The 23,836-nt window shown below is 49.2% G+C and overlaps 1 protein-coding gene across 4 annotated transcripts in view; it reads left to right on the plus strand.

Moving 5' to 3' along the window:
- STK10 (serine/threonine kinase 10) overlaps positions 1 to 23,836 on the plus strand; it is a 94,679-nt gene that overhangs the window by 36,032 nt on the left and 34,811 nt on the right. The gene's annotated exons all lie outside the window — the stretch shown is intronic.

Below are 23,836 nucleotides of genomic sequence, written 5' to 3' on the forward strand. Positions count from 1 at the left end.
CAATGATCATATAAATGGGCTTTTTCCTGAAACCAAAGCAAAACCCTCATGCCCCAGCCTAGTAATTTACCTTTGCCAGAGCACATCTGTAGGCCATCAGTGTTCATTTAGCTAGTGGTTTGGCTTGGAGGCTCAGTGTATGGAATTGGCCTAGTTTGCTTGCTCTCTATGTATAAGTACCTAACTCAAGTAGATGGAGAAATGGACTCTCACTTTTGCACTTTGAATTTTCAGTGGGCAGATAAACACGTCTTTGATCATTGTGCATATTGCAAGGACATTGTGTGGGCTTCCTGCATTCCAGTTGCATGTTAACTAGCCATATGGCACCATCAGTTTCCCTGTTCTCTTGCCCATGAGAATAAATCATGTCTGTGTCTTTGCACTGTAGACACGATGCAGGGTAAGGGAGGGAAAGAACATTGGGTGAAAGTCTGTCCTAGACATGCAAGGGGGAAGTGGGATTGGGGCAGGAAAGCGTGGGCAAGAACCAAACCAATGTAGCTAAAGATGAGAACTGAAGTCCCAGATAAGAAACTAACCTTTTCACACTAGCATCTCCTGTTGCTTCTATTTTTAGTGATGGCCTGTGCTCTGGGGACACCCAACTTCCAAACTCTTTATCAAACACAGATGGCTCAGAGATGGAGCATTCAGCAGGTTTCTAATCAGTTTCCCTTTCCTAGTTCATATTGGACATGCTTAAAAATCCTGCATCGTAATAAAAAGTGTTTTACTGCTGCCCCAGGACACTGAGCGGTATGAGGTGTGGAGTGGGTTTTAATTTATTTGCATTGGAAATGAAATGGTTTATTTAAAGCTGACTCTCTGAAGTGGAAGAATTGCAATGTTAAACTCAGGTGGAACAATTTTAAATGCCAGGAAAATATTATCCCTTTCACAGTAAGTTTTGGTCACAGAAAGGTGTTTTCCTCCAATACAAGGTGTGTGAGATTTTCCCAGGATGTCTCACTTTGGTCCAGCCTTGCTCTTCTACTGTCCTTTCCCTAGGAGACTAATTTGTTTTTGTTTTAATATGTAACATCTCACTTAGCAGTAGCATTGGAGGTTTAAATCAGTGCTTTATGCACTGCCTTGTGCTTTTATAGCAAACCTTTCTTCTCCCTGAAAGTGCTCTGAGCATATATACTGTGATGGGCAATAAAACTGAAGTGCGGCACAGGAGAGACAGCACAGTCCCCCCCCCCACCTTTTTTTAGATCTCTCATCAACCCATACTTGTACCTATGTTGCTAAAATTCACCCCAGAGTTGGACTAACCAGAGAGCCACTGCATAAGCACAGCAGAAGATTCATTAACTGCTCTGTTCCTACATACTTACCCATACCCTAGAATGCAGATGTGACTGGTACATGATGCAGCGTCTCTCTGGCTGTCACGCATTAGCGCATCCTCAGCTTGTCACAGGATGCTTCCCTGTGACATCCTCTGAGGCCGCTGCTTGGAAACAGAGTAGCAGAAATTGGCCCCTGGAGCTTGCTTAAATGAGTGAGTGAATGGCTTTTTGCTCAATGTGAAATTGCCAAGGCCTGGGAGCTTATCCTCAGCTGGTGTTGAAATCAGTAGAGCCAGGACAGTTAATAGAAGCTGAGGATCTGCCCCTTGTACTCCGCTACCACAAGCATACTGATCCGGTGAGTCTAGTTGCTTCTTCTAATGCTGGTTACTGTCTCTGGTATGTCACCAGAAAATAATACATTCCAAGGTATTGACAAACTCACAGAAACAGGTGGAGCAGGATTATTTATCTTTGAGGTGGGGTGCTTCTGCCTTATCTAGGTCAACTAGTGAATGTCAGTTTTTATTGTTGTGGAGGGAGACTGTTTTATGAACTTGCACAGGAAAATAGAGGAGAGACACACCCCATCACGTGTGGCTGAACATGTCACAAAGGGATCACTCGGTCTGACCTACATGCCCTCATCCATAAAGAAAACCTGCATCACGTTGTCCGAAGACTAGCTTGGGAGTCTAATTTCATTACCCACAAAAATGAGAAAGGGAGCTACACTGGGACGGGGGGGAGGGGTAGATCCCGTCCCACCCCACTCCATTGCTTCCCTGACAGCACCATCGCTGGTTTTATTAAATGAAATGCCAAGAACACATTTGCATATAAACCGATAACGAATGAAAGTACTTCCAGATGGGGACATCACAGTGACTCAAAACTGCATGGTGAGCCTGTCCTGGCTGGTGTGGTAAATTGCGCAGCATTCCTCAGCGTTCTTACAGCTTTTTAAACACTTGTTTAAGGGGCTGTGATGCTTGTGGAAGGTGCCTAAAGGTCAGTCCGTGCCCAAGAGTGTCAATACAGAGTGCTGCCAATGCCTCGCTCACCAGTGTGCTTCAGTGCCCTTTGAAGGGCCCACCTGGCAGTGCAGTGATGGGGAAGGACCATCCTGTGGGGCTGTAGAGCCTGAGGCAACCCACCTCCTCAGGCCCAGGGCCTAGAGCATGCCCCACCCCCACCTTGTTTCACCACTACTCCACCTGTGCCTAACCCCTGCTCGGCCCTCCTCCATCATGAGGTGGGATTACATGGCCTGGCATGGGGCCGTAGCATGCTCTCACCGTGGTGGTAGGGAACCATTGTGAGCCCCCCAGCCTTCTTCCCAGTGCCCCCCCTTTCTCCATGGCAGTGGGAAGCAAGCACACCCCAGAGCCGAGACACTCTGTTTCCTACTGCTGAGCATAGCAGGCTGGGAAAAGGCAGCAAAGCGGAGCAGGCTGCTGTACCTCTCCAGCTCTTGCTGTTGTGGGGGTGGGGAGGGGTGCTGCTGCTGCTGCATATGCCCTACCCATAGGATGGATGAGGCAACTGCTCTATGAATGAGACAGCTTTGTGGAGGGACATTGGCTCTTTATTCGAGCTGACCTGGGGCAGGAGAGCAGAGTGCAGGGTCTGGACAGGGGAAAGGGTGGGAGGGAGCAGAGTTGCAGGAGGGAAAGGATGGGCTGCCAGAGGCAGGTTCTGGATAGGAGGTGCTGACTTGCAGCCTTCATAGAAGCACACATGCCCCTACAATCAGCTTCTCTGAGCACCTGATCGGGGGTGCCAGCAAGGAGCCGGCAGCTTGGCAGTCTGGATTCGGCCTGCAGGCTGTGTTTTGCCCATCCATGGCATTGAGGCTCTGTCTCCCTTGTGCTAGGCACTGTGCAGAGATTTAACGGGCAGGGGGGGTTTTAAAAGTGCTTTTACAAAGTCCCAAGAGCCTGAGAATTATATCAGCTGACAAAAAAAAATTCTATAGAACCAGTTCAGAAGTAGGGCCCAAGCATGACTTTTTCAGGCCAGTGCAAATTTGTAACATGGGCCTCCACAGATGCCACAATTTGCAGCCTGGGCCAAGCCCCAGTAAAGTGTACTCCTCTTCCCACCTCTATTCCCCTACAGGCAGAACTGGAAAAAGTACCTCAAAAGTTACCTGAGTAAAAGTGCAGCTGCTTTCACTTCTGGATATATTTGAGTACAATCTAGATGTGAAGCGTACTTTCCCTCAAGGCGTTTTCCAGAAGGACACTAGTAACTTGTACTCAAGTACTCCCCCATCCCCCTCCAGGCAGCACTTTTACTCAGGTAACTTTGGGGGGCGGGGGTGGATTTTCCCACCTCTGCCTGTAGGGTCGCAGTTCAGAAATGCTGACAAATATTTCCCCTTGCATCTTCTAACCTTAGAACTGTGATCACTTAGGGGAATCCAAGAATAAAATTGACTAGAAACAAAAGAGAAACCGAGTAGTGGTTTTCCAGTGTGAAATGCTAATAGATATGAGTTTTAAAAAAAAAAAAAAAAAAAAAAAAAAAAAAAGTCAGTATCCTAATTTTTTAATTCAGTTGTAATTTGTGGTTACAAACGTGCTTGATGTTATTTGGGCCAGCTTAAACTGTGACTCCTTTAAAAACCCACCCACCAGCTTGCAGGCACAAACCTTGGACAGTTCAAATGTGTAATTCTTAACCAAAATTGACTGGCTCCTCCTGAGTGAGCTGTTAAAACTTCCGTCCTCACCCCCTCAGACAAAAGCCTGCAGGGTAGGGGGGCTTAAACCATTCCTTGCAGCCTGTCAACTCTAGCCATATCAGATCAGTAACAGAGGGGTTGCTGTGCTAGTCTGTACTCCAACAAAACAAAGCAACAGACGTGTAGCATGTTAATGACTAACAAAATGATTTATTGGATGAGTTTTTGTGGATTTGATGAAGTGGGTCTGTCCCACGAAAGCTCATCACTGAATAAGTCATTGTTAATCTTTAAAGTGCTACACGTCTGCTGCTTTGTTTCAGATCAGCGTGGGAGCAAATTCCAGTTGAAAGCCCTCCAGCAGTATAGGGTTGTCCCAGGTGGTCAGAGTAGCCTTGTTAGCACGGCTGAGCCTGGTTATTAGGGCACAATTAAGAGGGAGAGGTCCTTTCTTGCCAACCAGCCTCTGGTCTGCATAGATCAGCTCAGTGAGGAAGTACCACAGTGGCAAAGGCTGCAGCTGTGTATTTAAAGGCCAGAGCACAATCTTACCAGCGCTTGTTTAGTAGGATTGGCCACACAGAAGGAAGGGGGAGGCTGAAGAATAAACAGTCAGACCTTGTATTAACCTGTCCTCTGAGGATCTTGGGACAGTGGTGGGCAATCTGCATCCCACGGTCCCTTATCCGCTCCGCTCCCCCACGCGCCTCTCACACACTGGAGCCTTGCACTTAAAACTCCTCCCCCTCTCTCCCAGCACTTCAAATGAGGTGATTTGCTCCTGTCCTTTTTCATGCCCTCTTCCCCCCCCCCCCCCCCAGCTGTTCGATCTCTGGGACAGAGGGGGAGGGAGGGGAGGGGGAGTCTGCAAGCTGCGGGTGGAACCTCAGTGGGCTGCTGCAGCCCGCTGACTCTGCCTGGTTGCCTGTTGCTGCCTTGGAACAAAGCAGGTCTAAGCAGCTCTGTCCCTTTTTGAGAACAGGGTGCTGTAATTTTCTTGCCTGTGGCGTGAGGTAACACAAGTGACCCTCCCTTTCACAAATACAGAGGCTTCCAAAGCCGTGGGCCTGCCGGGTATTGGAATCTGTTGCCTGATGGTATTTTTGAACTCTTCTTCCCGTGGGGAAGCTGAGTAAAGACACTAATCCAACTGACAGGTCAGAAAATTGAAACACCGATGGGCTGGAGGTTGAGCTTTCTGTTCGGGGCAAAGGTGTCTGAAGAAACCTGAACGCGGCTCATCAGGGGAAAGAACTTGTCTTTGCTTTTTGAACCCATTTGATTAGATGGGCCGTGTTTCAACCTGTTTCATGCTAGGGTTTGAACTCCAATAGGAATGTCTCTCCCCAGCCCTGTCATTAGTTCAAGGAAGTGTTTTGCCACCTCAGAGTGTGGCTGAATCGAAGAACTGTGGATCTGTGGCTCACACAGCTAAAAGGATGGGACTTTTTTTTTTTTTTAATTCTGACAGTGTGAGGAAGGGAACTTTCACAATTTACTAAACCAGGTCGCCGAGCAGGGACTGGCTATTTGTGCTCAGATTCTCAGAAGAACTTTTTAAAACATTTCCTTATGAGGCTACAATGCTTGTGGAAGGTACCTAAAGGCCTGTCTGCACCCAAGAGCAGCAATACTGAGTGCTTGGCAGTGCCTCGCTCTGCTAGTGTTTTCAGTGCCCTCTGAGGGGCCTGCTTTGCAGTGGGGGTGGGGAATTGGTTCTTCATTGTGTTGTGACAGGAGCTAGAGGCCCCAGCCTACTTGTGCTAAGCATTGTGCAGGTATGTAATAGAAGTGGCCTGTGCCAGGAAGAACTTGGTCTCAGGGCAAGTCCATGCTACAGTCTGGCTGGACCTATGTTGGGTTGACTCTCAGACTGCAGGGGCTGAGGCCCACGTTACTCTTCTGTTGGTGCGAGTGCTCCTGGAGAGGAGACACCACCATCTGAAGAGGGGCAGTGTGAGGCCCTGTAAGTCAGGGCCCTCCACTACGTACAGCTCCCCACCGGGAGCCCAGCTCTTAGAAGGGTCGACCAAGGCTCAGGCTGCAGTTCAGCTGCCATATACAACTGACTGGGGAACACACAGTAATGATGAGCCTGCTTAAGTGGTAGTGTTCACAGCCTCACTTCTATGGCCCCCTTATTTTTTTTGCCCTCTCTGCTGCGAGAGCCAAGGGGGGGGTGCTGTGGTGGTGGTGGTCTGCAATGTAGCTGCAAAGGCCAGGACTGGGATAACAAATTTATTTTGGAGGGTATCTTCGTGTGCTGGTGACTGGGAGCTGCTGCCAGCATGGAGTGTTTGCAGTGGTTTCTTAGCAATAAAAAGAATCCATTCCAGTCCCTCAGGAATTCTGCCTTTCAGCATATCTCCAACATGGGAATGAGGGCAGCTGAATGAGAGGCAGTGTGGTCTAGGGGCTGGGGTACCAGACTGGGAATCAGAAAAGATATGTTCCATTCCTGGCTCTGTCATTGAGATGTACTGTGGCCTTGGGCAAGTGGTTTGAGCATTGGCCTGCTAAACCCAGAGTTGTTAGTTCAGCCCTTGAGGGGCCGTTTAGGGGCCTAGGGCAAATGAAGTAAAAAAAAAAAAAAACCTCTCGGGGATGGTGCTTGGTCCTGCCAAGAGGGCGGAGGACTGAGGTCACTTCCAGTTGTACGAGGGGTGTGTGTGTGTGTGTGTGTGTGTGTCTCAATTGTTTACCCATTCTGTGCCTCCATTTCACCAACTGTGAAAATGAGGGTAATGATGCTAATCACCTTTGTAAACCACAAAAAGAAGTCGTCCTGTGGCGCCTTATGGACTAACAAATGTTTTGGATCATAAGTTTTCTGGGTGCTCTGGAATTTCCACTACCTGCACCTGACAAAGTGGGTCTTTGCCTACAGAAACTTATGCTCCATAAAATCTGTTAGTCTATAAGGTGCTACAGGTCTTCTGGTTGTTTTTGCAGACACAGACTGACCTGGCTACCCCCTGAAACTTTGTAAGCCATGTTGAGATCTGATAAACAGAGGTTGGTGGTGGTGGTATGCGTATTTTTTATTATTTTTGTCCTCATGCTTTATTATCAATTAAAATCTCCATTGTGAAGCCCAAAAATTGTAGGGTGAGTTGGATGTGGGTTTTTTTTTTTTTTGTTTGGGGGGGAGGGTGCCTTGGGGGGACCACACTATTGTCTTGCTGCCTTTTTCCCACTGGCAGGAATTGGTCTCTCTTATTTCAAACATTTCTCCTTTTGTTCAGGGAAAATGATCTATTTATGCTTCAAGTCCTTGGTAAATAGTGTCCTTGTCTTGTAAAGAATATTGGCAATCTTATAGCTGCCTGTCTTACAGAGCGCTAATTATTTCTTTTCCACCTACAGAATATTTGCCATGTCAGACAAGCTGTTGACATTTGTGCTTTAGCATTGAAGGCTTCTCTTTATTTTATGGGGTGATTAGAGATCTTTAGTCTGCACAAGGGCCCACTGGTGCCTAGAGGGGAGGGTGCAACTGATGGTTTGTTGACCTTTAGTGCACTTCTGTGTTGGTGCAATGCTGATCTTGCATGGCTCCATGAAATGAAGAGTTTATGAAAGACTCTCTCAAACCCTGTGCCATCTGGAGGGAATCCTGTGGGGGCACAGGGCTGTGCATGCAAATTCATAGCGGTTAAGTCCAAAAGGGAGCATTATGGTCATTTCGTTTGACCTCTTGCATAAAATAGGCCATACATTGACTGCTAATTTACTGTTGAGCTACAGCATAAGAGCAAAAGAACAGCCATACTGGGTCAGACCAAAGGTCGATGTAGCCTAGTATCTTGTCTCCCAACAGTGCCTAGCGCCTGATGCCCCAGAGAGTGAACAGAACAGATAATCATTGAGTAATCCCTCTCCTGACAGCCATTTCCAGACTGCTAGGGACATCTTTCCTACCTAACCTGTCTAATAGATATTGATGGATCTAACCTCCATGAATTTATCCCCTTCTCTTTTTAAACCCTGATAACTTCTGGTCTTCACAACATCCTCTGGCAAGGAGTTCCACAGGCGTAACATGCACTGCATGAAGAAAAATTTCCTTTTGTTAGTTTTAAACTTGCAACCCATTCATTTCATGTAATGGCCCCTACTTCTTTTGTTATGGGAACAAGTAAATAACTTTTCCTTCATTTTTTTCCATGCCAGTAATGATGTTATAGACCTCTGTAATAGTCATTCTTAGTCTCCTCTTTTCTAATCTGAAAAGTCCTAGTTTTTTTCTTTCTTCATATGACACCTGTTCCAAATCCCTAATCATTTTGTTGCCCTTTTCTGAACCTTGTCCAGTGCCAATATATCTTTTTTGAGATGAGGTGACCACCGCATCTGTATGCAGTAGACAAGATGTGGGCGAACCATGGATTTATATAGAGGCAATAAGAGATGTTCTCTATCCCATTTTTTTTAAAGGATTCCTAACATTGTTTGCCTTTTTTGACTGACTGCTGCTGCACGGTGAGTGGGTGTTTTCAGAAAAGTATCCACAGGCTACTTCCACACTCTAATAAGGCAATTCGAAGCAAGCTAATGGGGCACTTATTTCAAATCTGTCCCCATCTGCAATTTGAAGTCGGCCACTATTTCGAAGTCTATGAAATTTGCACAGCTGCTATTATGCTAACGAGGCACTGAATATACATGTTAGCACCTCATTAGCCTGCTTCGAATTGCCTCATTACTATGCCTCCTCCCATGGGAGAGTGAGAGTGTAGAAGCAGCCATAATGACTCCAAGCTCTCTCTCAAGTAGTAATGGCTAAATTAGTTCTCATCATTTTGTCTGAATAGCTGGGATTATTTTTTCCAGTGTGCATTACTTTACTTTACATTATCAACATTAAATTTCATTTTACTGTTTGTTACCCAATCTTAGTTTTGTGAGATGTTTTAGAATCTCTAAAGTCTGCTTTGTTCTTGCCTATCTTGAGCAGTTTAGTATCTGCAAATTTTGCCACCTCACTGTTTACCCCTTTCTCCAGATCATTTTATAAATAGGTTGAAAAGGAACGGTCCCAGTATGGACTCTTGGCGGGGTGCCACTAGTTACCACTCTCCATTCTGAAAACTTAGTTATTCCTACCCTTTTGTTTTCTGTCTTTTAATGAGTTACCAAGCCATGAGAGGACCTTCCCTCTTATCCCATGACAACTTATTTACATAAGAACCTTTGCTGAGGAACTTTACCAAAGGCTTTCTGGAAATCTAAGTATAGTATATCCATTAGATCCCCTTGTCGACATGCTTATTGACCCCCTCAAAGAACTCTATTAGATTAGTGAGATCACATTTCTCTTTACAGAAAGCATATTGACTTCCCCCCAACAAATTATGTTCTTCTACATGTCTGACAGTTTTATTCTTTACTATAGTTTCAATTTATTTGCCTGGTACTGACTTTAGACTTACATGTTTGTAATTGCCAGGATCACCGTTGGAGCCCGTTTTAAATATTGGTATCACATTAGTGATCTTCCTAGTCCATGAAATACAGAAGCTGATTTAAAGGATAAGTTACAAACCACAGTTAATAGTTCCACAATTTCACATTTGAGGCACATTGGTTATCCGTTTGTTCCAGAACTTCCTCTGATACCTCAATCTGGGACAGTTATCAGATTTGTCACCTAAAAAGAATGGCTCATGTTTGGGAATCTCCCTAACATACTCAGCCATGAGGACCATAGCTTAGTTTCTCTGCAGTGGTCTTATCTTTGATTGCTCCCTTAGCGTCTTGATCATCTAGAGGCCCCACCGTCTGTATAGCCAGCTTCTTTCTTCTGATGTATTTTGAAACATTTTGCTATTACTTTTTGAGTGTTTGGTTAGCTCTTCAAACTCCTTTCTGGCTTTTCCTGTTTGTTTTTACACTTGACATATTTTAATTTGGAGTATACATTGAAGTTGGGCCTCTATTTTGGGTGTCTTTGAAAAGTTTCGATGTACTTGCCGGGATTTTACTTTTACTTTGTACCTTTTTAATTTCTGTTTTAACTTCCTAATTTTTGTGAAGTTCCCCTTTCTGAAATTAAATGCTACAGTAGTGGGCTGCTGGGATGTTTTCCCCACCACAGGGATGTTTTATTTTATTACATTGTGGTCACTATCTGGGATGTTAAGTGTGCGAGCTGCTCTGAGGTCGCCAACAGCTCACAAGCACTTTATGGACTAAATTCAGGTCCTGGAAGCATTGGAATTGGTGTCCCTGTCCTCCAGCCCGCAGGGTGTATTAAACAAGCCGCTAATCAGGAGGGCACGGATGAAGGGTGCCAAGTGAAGTACGTGTAGGAATGTGATGTTCTGCCTAGTCATTTGCCTTTAGATGGGAGTTTAACCCTTGGACTTTAGACTCCCTGAGAGGAGGAATGTGAATTAAGATACCAGGGATATCCCCTGGACTTCGTACCAAACAAAACTGAAACTGACTTTCACTTATCAGTTCAATGCTTAGGTGTTTAAAATGAAAAAATCCAGAGTAGATCCAGTCAGACTTGGGGCCAGTTCACCAGAGCAGTAGATAATGAAACCAAAGCCTGATAGCTTTGTACTCCGCGCTAATCTGTGTGTCTGAAGTAGGTAGTCAGGGGAAGAGGGAAGTTTAACTTGTATGACCTGTAGCGCTGTGAAGCAGGTTGGCTTTCAGTCAATGTGCAGAGAGAAAGGGTCCCTTAAGTTACCTGCAGCCCTTCCAGTGGGGAATGATTTTTTTGTTGTAAATTGGCATGTTTCCCCTTACAGCTGACATTACTACCCAGCTTTGTATTCTACATTGGAACTCAGTTGTGCTTCTGGGGAGAGCAGCTATTGGCTTCCTTTAGTCTTCTTCTTGTTCTGTATTATAATATGAATGTTACTTTGGTCCTCTCATTTTATCAGTGGTGAATCTTTTTCTTCCCCCAGAAATAGTTCTTCCTCTCGTAACTCTGGAGACCATTGTTAAGCTCTTGTTCACAAAAGCTGTAGTCTTGACTGTGATCTTCTCATTTGTCCATGTTCGTGGCCATTTCTTCCAGGTTTCACTTGCAGACATCCTTGGAATGCAGTTCTGGACATCCTTAGGGTCTGGTTCTAGGTGCCAGTTCGCCATAGACGATGCCCTTTGCGATGTGCCTATCATTCATTCAGCACACATGCCAAAGCCAGTGGAGGCATCTGTTAGATGAGTGTTTGCATGGGTGGGGGTTGCATTTCTGTATGTAGACAGTAGAAAGGGAGAGGCCTGATCTGGGTGAAAAGAGCATTGGGAGGCCATGAGGAGGGCTGAACCAAACTCCTGCTATGTACAGTAGTCTGGGATTTCGGATGAGCCTGAATCAGCTTGTTCTGCCTCTTCCTGCACAAAAAGTTGAAGAAAGCACAATACTTCTTTTGATGGCTCATTCTAGTATATGCTCCACTGCTGATGTTACCTACCACTGCCATGTTCTAGCCAGGCTCAGCCAGTGTTAAGCCTCTTAAAACTAATACTTGGGGTTGAATGCTGTTTTCTGTGTATTTTTGAGACAGGAGAATGTCAGGCTTTGCTAATCTTTGACTGTTTGTTTGGTGATGTTCACACCATTGTCTAGGCCCTGCTAGGGAGCCTAGATTACAGAAGTAGCTTGCTATTAAAGTCCTACAGGGATGTTCAGTGATGGGAACAGAAGAAGCACATTGAAAGAGTACATCAGCTCCAGTGAACAGAACTGGTCTTGACCTACCTTGATGTACAAGCTTGGAAGAACCAGTGTGGTCCAATGAGTAAGGCAGTAGTCTAGACCTTAGGAGCCCTGGATTCTGTTTCCAGGTCTGCCACCAATGTGATGAGCAGCTTTGACCAAGTCCCTATTTCTCTGTTTCCTCCTCACCTTGTGATTTTTGTCTCATCAGTTTAGTTCAGGGTAGTTAAAGTTTAGCTTGCAGAGCCACCCATTCTCTGCCTGCCAGACTTTAGGGAGCTTGGGGCGTCTGCTTGGCAGAGAGGGGGAGTCTCAGGGCTTCAGCACCACTGGAGCCATCTGACAAGGTTATGGGACTTGGCCCCTGGCCCCACCACCACCCCCTACCTCTGAAACTTCGGAAGATTATCATATGCGACTCAAAGGATCAGTGAATTTGGCTGTTCTGGGTTTAGACATGAGCTGTGGGGTAGGGAATGTGCCTTACTCCGTTTTTGTATGTGACCTAGGATAATATGGCCCTGATCTGGGGTGAGGACTCTAATGCGCCTGTAATACAAATACATGAAGTGCTGTATATGCTCTTCACCCTTCTGTCCTGTGCAAACCTTGCTTTAGGCACAAAAAGTAACTGTGGAAACTCCCAGGGCTATTGCAGCTGCTCTTGCATCTCAGTGAAACCTGGTGTGCTAAAATTAGAAGAGAGCTGGAGTTTATCAAGGCAGTAAGATTGTCCTAGTCTCCTATGGTGGATTTTTCACACTGCTTACTCTGTTCTGGCATCAATACCACAAACCCAGGGAAGAAGCTTCCCTGAAATACTATTTAATCCCTGCAGGCAAGTCCAGAGTGATATAGAGATGGCTTGAACTCTCCTAGATTGTAGGCCAACCTGTTTCCCATCACTCCAGGGCTGCCAGCCTCTACCAATAGATGCTGGGTTAAGGAAAGACGCTCATTCGTGTCTGTGCAGAGTCTGAGTCAGAGCAGCCTGCAGGAGATGGCTCTGAGCTGAACCACAGCTTCCACCTCTGCCAACCTCAATACCTCGAGTCAATTTAAGCAGTGAAGTGATGCCAGCAATTTCTGTGTAACGATCTTGCCAGGAAGCATGATCCTTTCCTGAGCTGGGTGCTACGAAGGAAGATTCTGTGTTGCACCTAAGGCAGGAAATGATTTCAGTGGGTTGGGATAGTTCAGACAGAGGATACTGGTCTAACGGGGGATTCCTCCTGCTTCATTTATAGCTGGGAAGAGTGGGAGGGGAAGACATGCTGCACCCAGCAAGTTTTAGGGATGCTTGTGGTCTGAAGTGTTCTGCATTGCAGGATGCCTGGATGGAGGGGAGAAGGAGTGGACCAAAGGTCAAGACTCTTTAGCAGAGGCAGGGGGGTGCCTGTAAGGTTGACAGCTGAAATCTCTTGCACTTTTTCTGTAGTTTAATTACAGTGCCAAATAACTCAGTCTCCACCTAGAAAGGAATTGAATGGATTTTATCACTCTGAATCTACTTTCCACTCTTTCACTGGTGCTGGTGGGGTGACTTTGTTAATCATGGATGACGCAATTCGAGGAACTGGGTTGTTAGAAATGAAAAAGGGCCGACTTCACCCATGATGGGGATGATTATTACCAAGGCAACCAATCGGCTGTTACCTAATGCAAGTGGGCTGTTGAAATAGAATCCACGGAGACTGACCTGTGGTTTTCACCCAAGCTAACACGCTTAAGTGTGTTTTCCCTGGTATGTTACCAGCCCTCCTGCTTTCTACCTCCTTACAGAGGGTGACCTGGACCATCTCTTTATAGTTAAACCAGACCCTGCCCTCATGTTGCTTAGAGGTTGCGGTCAGAAGAGTGACACCGCATAACACTGTCATGTGGAGTTTTCTCATTTCTCAGAATGTGCTCAGTTTTGTACGTGAAAATGTCACCACCATCCCTGCAAAAATGCCCCCTGAAGTCTGAGCGTTAATCTGGGTTCTGTCCATCCAATAGATCATGGCAGTAAGTAGGGAGCTGGGGTTACACAGACATTACTATGTTCTCAGTGAGCCACAGGGTATAATTCTTCATAAATCTGTGTTCAGTCAGTCTGATGTACACAAGGAGGAGGGAATCCTGCTCTTGGCTTTGCTGGCTCTGCCACGCTAATGAGCGTGAAGGGCTGCAGACGGTAGTGGCTGTGGTTGGCAGAGAGAGAGGCTGACACATGCATCTTGGAAGCTGCTTTTCGGAGCAGCACCATACGGGAAAGCTGAACTCCAAGGCCCCCTGGTTATTAAGCTTGTCCATGGGCAGAATCCCTCCCGAGCACCAGCACAGCAGGAAGAGCGGGGGATGTTCTGTCAGTGGCATTCCTGACACTTAGGCATCCGAAAGGCTCTTTTTATTTAGCTGATGGAAATCCCAGTTGATTCTCCAGGTCCTCCTCCTGCCACCGTGCTCTCTCTCATCTAGGGCTCAGTTATCTGCCCCCCCACCCCCTGCAACACGAGAAGCTCTTGAGGTAGTCTGGGTCCCCTTGTACTCCCAAGAAAATCCCATCTACCTTTTTGTCCTGCTGTAAAGTATAAGTGCTGCATCTGAAGCTGTGTTCTCTGTGAGCTGAGCGTGTGGGCCACTGCCCAGGAAAGATTCAGGTGCCGCCCAGCTGATTCACAGATCCCCCCACAGCTGGCAGTGTGTGTTTCTGTTGGTGAGGCACAGCCGCTTGTGTCTTGGGGCACATAACAATTTGTTCCACTCAGGGATGGAAAAAATCAGAGGCAACCCTGATACAGATTCATTAATCAGGCCCCACCAACTCAGTGTTGCATAGTCCTTTTGAATCACAGGGCCTGTGTTGCTGTTTGCTGTGCGGCTTCTGTGCTGCGGGGGTGATGTGTGCCAGGAAACCTCAGCTCTTGCTGAGATCTGCAACACCGAACACGTCTTGCTGCTAAAGCACCTCAGTACCACGTGCTCCTGAACCCCCGCCCCACCCGTCTTCAGATCAGCTAGTAGCGTTCTACCTCAGTGCACTGTGGTGGTAAGAATGATCATCTCACTCTCTGCTGCTGCATGGCCACTTTTCTCTTGACAGCCAAGCTTCTAACTGTGGAAGAGTGGAAACTACTGCTGCTGCTAAGTGGCTATTGCAAGGCCTAGTGATGCAGACACTGAATCAGAAAAGTCTCTGGCTGGTTCAGAAGGCAGCAGCCTGCTTGGCTGGACAGCCCTCTGAGGGCAGCCTGGCCTCCTCATTAACATGGGAGAGTTTTTTGTCCTTTCTGCCATAGGCAGGGACCTCCTGGAAAGTCCTGTGTTTATAGGGGTGACTTGGGAAAGGTGGGGGAGGAGATGGACTCCTCTCCTGGGCTGAGGTGGCAGCTCCCCAGTTGAAGAAACACTGCCGTAGCCTGTAATTAAATTGTACTTTCAGGGGAGACATGGTCAGGGAAGCAGATAAACCCCCTGATCTCCCCCTTCCCCCCAATAGACACCTGCCAAGATTGCTGCTGCTCATACAGATCAGTCCATCTGCCTGTGAACATCAGTGGCTGCTGCTTTTCAAGGCACAACAGGAAATACGGGTGAATGCCTTCCAGGCTGAGCTGAGCTGTAGGTCATATTTCTCTCTCTCTCACACTCACACTCACACACGGCGTTTGTCATTCCATGTGTGTCCCTTCCTCTCCCCTGCTACTCACCATCCCTGCTACTCAGTTTCCTTTTTTTAAGTCTTCATCTGCTGCTGCAGCAGCACAGTCACGTCAAGGATGGCTGCTCCCATGTGAAAAATGCCAACAAAGAGCCAGGCTGGGAGAGGGGAGGCTGTAGTGGGAACAAGCCTAAAAATGAGCGCTGACTGCTCGCTGCTAGGGAGTTAGGGGCAGGCTCAGTGGGGATTCATAAGAAGCAGGAAGGCTGAAAGTATATGAATATTTTAGTCCAATTTCTGTATTGCTATAAACGAAGCACATACTGCTGCACATGGGGCAGGTCCTTGTTTTAACAGCAGGAGCTTGTAGATGAAGAAAAATTCAGAACCTGCATCTTGCCTACTGCTACCAAATGTAGCATCAGTGTGTTTACTTAGAAGGCTGTGCTCATGCTATGCTGGGGTAATGAATCTGCGCTAGCTACACCCCATGACTTTCTGCACTGCACTGTACCCCTCCCCCCCATCAAGGGGTTTCCCCTTTCCCTAAATATTAGCCCTTGGAATGCTGGCACTTTTCAGCCTTTCAGATAAATGAGTTTGACAGTCTCCCACCAGGATGGATAATGTGGTGGGATGGTGCCCAAAGCACTTCCTGCTTGTGTGATACAGGGAGATTGTAGGTATCCCACATAGGCCTGGTAGAAGTTAGCAGAATGCATGGGGCAAGGCACTGAAAGGTGGCTGTGGCACAGAGGCACAGACTTCTGCATCACCCCCTGCCCTCCCAGCGCGCACAGCTACAGGATGCTGCTGCTTTTTGTTTAGGTGTAGTCGAACAGTGCGAAAAGCAGCCAGCTCCTAGCAGTAACAGTTAAAACCTCAGCACAGCTCGGGAGAGGAGGTTACTTACTGCTGATCAGCCAGCGAGGCTGGGGACAAGGAGAATTCCTGCCTGGAGTTGCATACAATCTAGCACTCAGGAGTGGTGAACAGCTCAATAATGTTAAATCAAGAGAGGTGACTTGGAACTTTGAAACACCGTCACTTTGCCTAGCACAGTTTGTCTCCTCTGCTAGTCTTGACGCTCCGGAAGCTGTAGTTTAATGTTCAGCACAAAGATAACTTATCTGATAAACCGAGCATCATAGCAGGGCAGAAACTTCTGCTCACCCTGGGTTCCCTACTTAAATGACCACCGTGGCTCATCCATGGCCCAGAGAGGCCCATCCTTTTGAGGCAGAGATGTTCAGTCCATAAGCTAATATGATCTTTCATGACTCCTGGCTCGTCAAGAAGAGGACTTGGTTAAGAGGTGCATTTAAACCAACTTGAATTGCTACAACTAGTGGTAGTTCAAAGACATCAGCAGCCCCTTGCCATGCAAACTTTCAGTGTACAGGTAAAATAAATGCAAATACACCTAGAATAAAGTTATGCTTGGGTGAAATGGGCTTCCTAAGTATGAAAGATGTAAGCCATTTATGCAGAAATATACTTCCTACTCTGTTGGATGATGGGGAGGCGGGGAGGAGAGAGCTCTGGGAAAGGAGGAGGATGAATCTGAAACCAGAAGCGATGCAAAAATCTGATGACTTGCAGGTTTGGATCTTTGCATTGTAAGCCCTTTAAGAGGCTTCCTCTCGTCCCCCAACTTTTTCCATCAAATATTTTCCATGCCCGTTCTGTATGGACAAATGCAGTGGCTGATGGGTGAGAGAAAAGACTACTTGCTCTTTGCTCTTAGCCGTGATGTTGCTTTGGGGGAGTGCCCAGCCTTCACAGTGGCTCAAAGCAAGCAGAACAGTTTTAAAATGTTTGTCAGGGCCCCGGCAAAGCTTCTAGTAGAATCATGGTAAAGACGGAAAGTCAGACTTGCCCTCTGGGGATGTTTATTGTTCAGAGCACTCCTGGTGACTTCGGAAAACACCCTAAATCCCTCTGTTAAAAATTTAACTAACTCCCACATATGTGCGAGTGTGAGCAAGTCACTGGGCTTTGTGAACTCATCAGCTTGGCCAGAAAATTGGGAAGGCCCGCTTTTTGTGAGCTTGGGGAAGGAGGATCGTTCTGGCTGCTTTGTTACCAAATCGGCAGAGCCCTCGTGAGGCTGTAGACAGAATGAAAGCCCAAGTGGTCCTTCTTTACGTGCTGAGAGTTACTTGTAAAGAGCAAATCAGTAACTAGTTACAAGCTCTCTGGTGGCTGACTCTGGACCAGTCCTGACATTAAAAGTGGAGACTTTTTTTGTGGAGGGGAGATAGATGAGCTTTGCTTTTACCATCCAGGAAATGCATGTGCAGGCTGTACCTCATCTGGCACCTTCAGGACCTGAGTGGCCCAGATAAAGGGGAATTTGCTGGACAAGGGGCAGTCAACCCTCCTGGATGCCCTGCGAGGGGTGGGTGGGGGGAGCTGCTGCTTCAGGCTCCCTGGTCCCTGACTGCTTCAAGCTCCCTGCCCCCAGGCTGCCTGCCAGGCCAGTGGGGGAAGTTTACTCTCCTGCAGGGCTTTCCTATGGGACTGCCAGGCTCCTCCACCCTGGCTGGGTTCCCAGCTGCTGAGGGGCTGCCAGTGGGATCCGTGCTCATGTGGCTCCCCTACAAAGGGCTGCCAGGCACACCCACCCCCACCCCAGCCAGGAGCCCAGCAGTTGTGAGGCTGCTGCCAGGACTCATGTGCCCCAGCCAGGCTCCTCACTGGCTCCCTGCTGCAGGGCTCCCTGATCCGGGCTGGGCTCCCTGAATTGGGGCTCCCCAACCTAGCTCCCTACCCCCCCCCCCAGGGCTCCCCCAAGTGGGTTGCTAACAGGGCTCCTTGCCACCAGGAGGGCTTCTCTGTAGTCTAGCAGCTGGAGCTCTCTTGGCTAGGAGCTTGCTGCCCCAGCAATATCTATGGTCCTGCCAGGTGAGAAAGTTTCAACCTGTACCTCTTGTGGCCCTTTCTGTATGAACACCTCGGCTGTCAGGCTGCCCGGGTGATCTGCGGTAGTTTGAAAAATACGGTTCTCTTGAATTCTCGTAACAATCCCTTTCTGCTGCTTCACTGGAGCTTTCCAGAGGCACAGGAGAAGGTAAGGGAAGGCCCTTGTCCAGCACCAGCAAATACAGTGAGAGGATCTCCTACCATAAACGGAGCCCGGCTGTTGTCACAAGGTCTGGGAGCTCGAGTCTGTTCTCCTGTGTGATCATTAAAAGGTGGGTTCATTCTGGGGGGCAAAATTAACTCCTCTGGTGCAGCTCAGGACTTCCTATTAAATGAAAGCTACATCAGTGTCGGGAGCATCTCACTTGAATGTCCCGTACAGGCCTGTACAATTGGCTGCAACCGATCAACATCTGTAGTGACTACAAGCATGTGAATTGTTCCTCCCTGCAGGGGTGTGTGTAAGTAATTTAGGGGTGAAGGTGGTGGGCACAAAGATTTCATCATAGGACGTTGGTGCCAGGGTTACACAAGAGGCTGTGTTTGTTGCACTTTGAGTAACTTGAGCTCTCTGGGCTCAGTGTCCATGTGATTTTTGGTGCCATTAGAGCAGGTGTGGGCCATAATTTTTGATGGGAGCCACTCCCAAGGTTTTGGCCAATGGTTAAGGGCCACACTTCTCTGTGGAGGGGATGCAGGGTCTGGGATGGAGGTTGGATACAGATGTGGGAGCTTGGGGTAGGTGGCTGGGGTTAAGGAGAAAGTGTGGGGGCTGGGAGGGAGTTTGGGTGAAGGAGGGGGTTGCGACCTGGGGCGCAGGGTATTGGGGTGCAGGGTCTGAGAGCGGGTATGGGTGCAGGAGAGGAGCCTGGCCTGGGAGAGGGGGTGGAGGGAGGTGTATTGAAGTGGGTCTGGGGTGGCGTTGGGTTATAGGAAGGGGTGGGATGGCAGAAGCAGGCTCTGGCTGTGAGGCACTTACCTAAGCAGCTCTAGGCCAGCAGGGCCCTCAGGCTGGCTTCCCTCCCTGCCAGCAGCCTCAGACTGCTGAAAAGAGCTGACTTAGATGTAGCTCTCTGCACTGCAGCAGAGGGTTTCAGGCATTGTCTTAGCTCCTATTGGCTGGCTTCCTCAGTGCAGAGAGCTACAAGGAGCAGCCAGCTGCGTTGAGCGGCCCTGCTCCGGGCCACAGGCTGGATGAAAAGGCTTGCGGGCCTGGGTGCTGGCCCGCTAACTGGATCTTGCCCACCCCAGCAGTACAGTATGTGGCTGGGTGCCACTGCGCCAGCAGCATACAACGTGTTGACTTCTGCAGAGTGTAAGCCAGAGGACGTGTGACTGCTGTAACAATCTGAGAGAGAAGGGGGGTGGGAAGCTATTGTTGAGGCTAAACTTCCTCTTCTGGAGGTGCAACCGTAGAGGGCTCAGCAGGCCTGGCTAAGGAAGTCCTGAACTTGTTGCACTGAGCACATTATTATAAACAGGATGTTTTTTTGCCAGAGGCCCCCCCCCCCCCCCCAAACTGCTCCCAAGAGGGCCAGCCCAGACTCTGGCTCTTATGGCTCAGGTGAGACTCCTGGCTGGGGGAGAAGGGAGGGAGCTGGGCTGCCTTGGCTCCATCTTCCAACTCACTCCTGTGCAGCTTTGAGGTAGCTTCTCGAGAAGGCAGTGCAAGTTGCATCCTAGGTGCGTTAGGATCCGGGCTTGCCAATCATTCTAAACACAGAGCGACCGCGGTGCAGAATACGGTTCTGCTTCACCCCGTGCATCGTGCCTTTTGCAATGCCCTGTTGCTGAGGGCATGGGCAGTGGGTAGCAAAGGCAGGGGAAGGCAATGGCCCTCCCAGACTGCCAGGCATGGCCATGCCCATGCTCTGCCCCCATTTTCCTCCCTTTAGCACAACCCCCTCTGATCCCATGGGTTTGCCGCAGAGAGGTCCGCTCACCCTCCCCTTGCCCAGGGGCTGCGTACTACCTGCCTCCCCTGGGCTCTGCTCTTCCTCTCTCTGCTGTGGGGCTGAGGGGGTGGGGCTGGGCTGGGGGCCTGCCCCGTTTGAGGGAGGAGGGGCCTGGCTCCCACAGGGATCCTTGGGCAGAAGGGCTGGGGCTCCCTGCCCCAATCCCAAGGCCTGCAGAGTTAAGTGTGGGGCGGGGGCAGTGTTTGTTAGTGAGCAAGGATATGGAAGGCAGGATACCTGGAGGGGTTGGCATGGCACAGTGCAGGGAAGAGCAGATGGGAACAAGCAGAGTACTGACATTGGCATTGTTCCCAGAGTGAGGTGGGATCAGGCTACTGTGAGTTGCAGGGTGATAACTGGCAGAAAATACAGGTCAGTTAAACTGGCTTCTCAAAGGGGTGAGAGTAGGACTGAGCAAAGGGTTAATCTGTAGCCAAAGCCTTTTAATGAGTTACAGGCACAATCAGCATGCAGAAACATGGACTCTTGTCAACAATTCTTTTTACGAGTGTCTAAACTTGCCCAGAACCTCACTTAAAGCAGACCGCCCGGGTGCCTGCCCTGTGGCATGTGAATGACTAAGAGATCATTACCCTGTGCGGTTTAAATCCCCAGAGGTTGCTTGTCTAATGTCCAAATCCTGCTTTTTGCCACCTTTCTCAACCCTCTCTTATTTCATGGCTTCACATCCAAGAGTCGTTGCTGCTGCCGATATCCAGGACTGGCTTATGTTGTGGTTTCGAGTGACGCATGGGCTTTTTATTTTGTGTCAGGCTGGCCCTGGCTGATGTGTGCGCGCTGCGTTCTGTGCGATGGAATGCGTGTGGTAGTGCAACCAGCACGGAAGGATGAACTCAGGTCATTGGACTTCTTGTGTTTGGGACTGAGGGCTGGGTTGTTTAAACTCTGATTTCAGGGCTGAAAGGAGCGGAACTGCGTTCTAGATTGGAGTGGGGAACCTTTTTGGGCTTGGGCGCTGCTGAGCCACAGAAAAATTGAGTAAACCCTCGGTTTAACAGACTAATGGGGGGAAGGGGTGTCCGTTAATGCTCAAAGGCCGTTATAGCCAAATGCTTTTACTGTTTTACGATGCACTGACCTTCCCAGCCCATCGTTCGCTCCTGTGCTCCCTTCCTGCCCCCTTCTTCCCCTCACACCTGTATCTCCCTCTCCTCAGGGGAGGAGCTGCTCATAGGCCTGACTCCTTCCACCTCCTGTAGCTCTCCATGCACTCAGCTCTGCAGTTCCTCCAGCCCTGGTGGCTCCAGCGAGTCACTGGCATTTATGGGGTGTGGAGGGGAGGCCTGGCAGATACCATCCTTTATTTCCAAAGTCTGTTAAATTGGGGTGTGTTAAATCCAGGGTTAGCTATGAGTCAGAGACTATGTGGAAGTGAGAAGTAAATAAATAAATAAACACTCACAGATGTAGCTCCCCCCCCCTGCTGAAAAGAGAAGATAAGAGACATTTACCTTGCTCCCCTCAGGTTCCACCACAAAGCCTGGGGAGATTAGGGCCAGTAAGTATTGTGGGGACCCCCAGGCTCAGGGGTGGGGCCAGAATAAGGCGTTCAGTGCACACGAGGGGGCTGCCAGGGAGTGGGCTGGGGTGGGGGTATGAAGTCTGGGCAGGAGGTAGGATGCAGGAGTGGGCTGGGGGTGGGGTGTAGGCAGGGCAGAAGGTGCAGGAGTGGACTAAGGGAGTGGGGTCTGAAGGGGTACAGGAGTAGGCTGGGGATGAGGAGTCTAGGGAGGTGCAGGAGGGAAGTAGGGGGTGCAGGGGGGGGTTGGTGCAGGGTCTGGAAGGGAGGAGGAGCAGGGTCTGGGTGCAGGGTGAAGGGAGGGGATGTGTGCTCAGCCTGAGGGAGCGGGGAGCATATGGCTGTTCACGCTTGAGGAAAGCCAGCTGCCTGGTGCCGCCCCGCCTCTCCCACTGGCTGTGATTTAGCCCAGGGGAGCAATGGGGTCAGTGGGGTGGTGGGGGCGTGAGAAAGCAGTGCCTGCATGGAGCACTTCCCTGTAGCTCGGGGGGTACTTCTCCCCGCCAGGCAGAGCCCACAGGTCTGCTCAGGCTCTCCTCTTCCACACAGCAGCACAGGGTGGCCAGTGCTGGCACTCCAGCTGTGGTGCCCCTGTGTGGCTGGAGTGCTGGGGGCTGAGGTGAGGGGTTGGACCCTGAGCCTTGTGAGCTTGGACCCGGACAAACCGTGGGCTGGATCATATGTTTCGTCCAGCCAGCCCCAAACCTCAGCTATTCATTAGCCTCTGTGCCTGGTTGAAAAGACGCTTTTTGAACCCTGCAGATTCCCATTGTCTGGGGCTCTTCCTCCCCACACTCCCTGCTCTCTGCTGTGTTCCAGTTGTATCCACCTTCCTGCTTCCTCTGCCTTCTCGCCTCCTTAGGCTGTAAACCAGACTGAGGTTTTGCAAAGATCTAACACGTCAAATATTGATCCAAACAAAGCTGGGTTTGTCCCCACTCCTGTTCCCCGGGCAAACCCTTAATCTCTCTCCAGACCAAAGCTGCAGAGCAACCTCCACGCGCTGTGCTGGGGAACGCAAGTACAAGTGTCCGTTTCCAGGGCACAGCGGGAAGCTGCACAAGAGCCAGCCCTTACCCCACCATCTTCCCGCCTGTGTCCACTGACTGGCTCTGTGGCACACCACTTTCAAGAGAGACTGCATTTGTTGGGGGGGTGCTTTATTTTGGCCTTAAATGTTACAGCGTGAGGAGTAACACAGTGGGAAGGTGGTCTTGCAACCAGCCCAACATCCACCCGTCTAGGGCTATGCCTGAAAAGCAAAGGAGAACCTGTGGCTGGCCCTGTGGAGCACAGGATGTAGGGCTGTTTTATTGTAGCCACTGGGGCTGGAATCCAGGCTCCTAGATCCTCCTACCCCACGGGGGCCTAGAACCAGGGCTCCACCCTGAGCCTAGAAGTCTCTGCTGCAGTGAAATGGCCTTTCAATCCCAGCTGGCTGGTACACGTCGGTGCATGTACCCGCTGAAGAGCTGTTTATGAGGTGCTCAGAATTGGCTCTGCCCATTAAAGTCAGTGGGACTGGGTACAAGCGTAAGTGCCTCCGTGCTGGGATTTGAGTTCCCATCTCTTTTTGGAGCTCTGCCCCGCTGCCCTTTACAGCTTCAGAGAATTCAAGGTGACACAGTGAATGAGGATGTGCCCAAGCCGGGGCCTGGAGAGACTTGCATGTGGCTGGAACACTGGGGCACAGGACAGAGAGTATGTTGATTGCTACTCACTGGGAGTCCAGTCTGAACTGGCCCTGTCCAAAGAGCATGTGGGACTAACTTCTCCTGGGCTTGTGAGCCCTGGGGCGAAGGTAAGCTCAAGAACTGAACCCAGCTGTGTTGTCAGGTGGGACAAGGAACAACTGGCAGCTTCTGGCTGGGCTTTCTTCATGTAAGTGGTGCTGAGCTGTGTGACTGGTAGTGCTGACGCTGCTACTCCTGGAAGAGCAGAGGGGGATTCTCATATTTCAATAGTCGTAGCATCTTCTCCAGGCTCATTACCAGTCTGCGTGTGCTGCTTCTGCAAAGCTCCATGCTGGTCTCCATCTTGGGTTGTTTTGCCCTCTAATAATCTGACCAGAGGAAGTGGTTTTTCCCCCCCTTTGGCACTTTACC

Source organism: Carettochelys insculpta, chromosome 15 (genome assembly GCF_033958435.1).
Source record: "Carettochelys insculpta isolate YL-2023 chromosome 15, ASM3395843v1, whole genome shotgun sequence".
Lineage (NCBI taxonomy): Eukaryota > Metazoa > Chordata > Testudines > Carettochelyidae > Carettochelys > Carettochelys insculpta.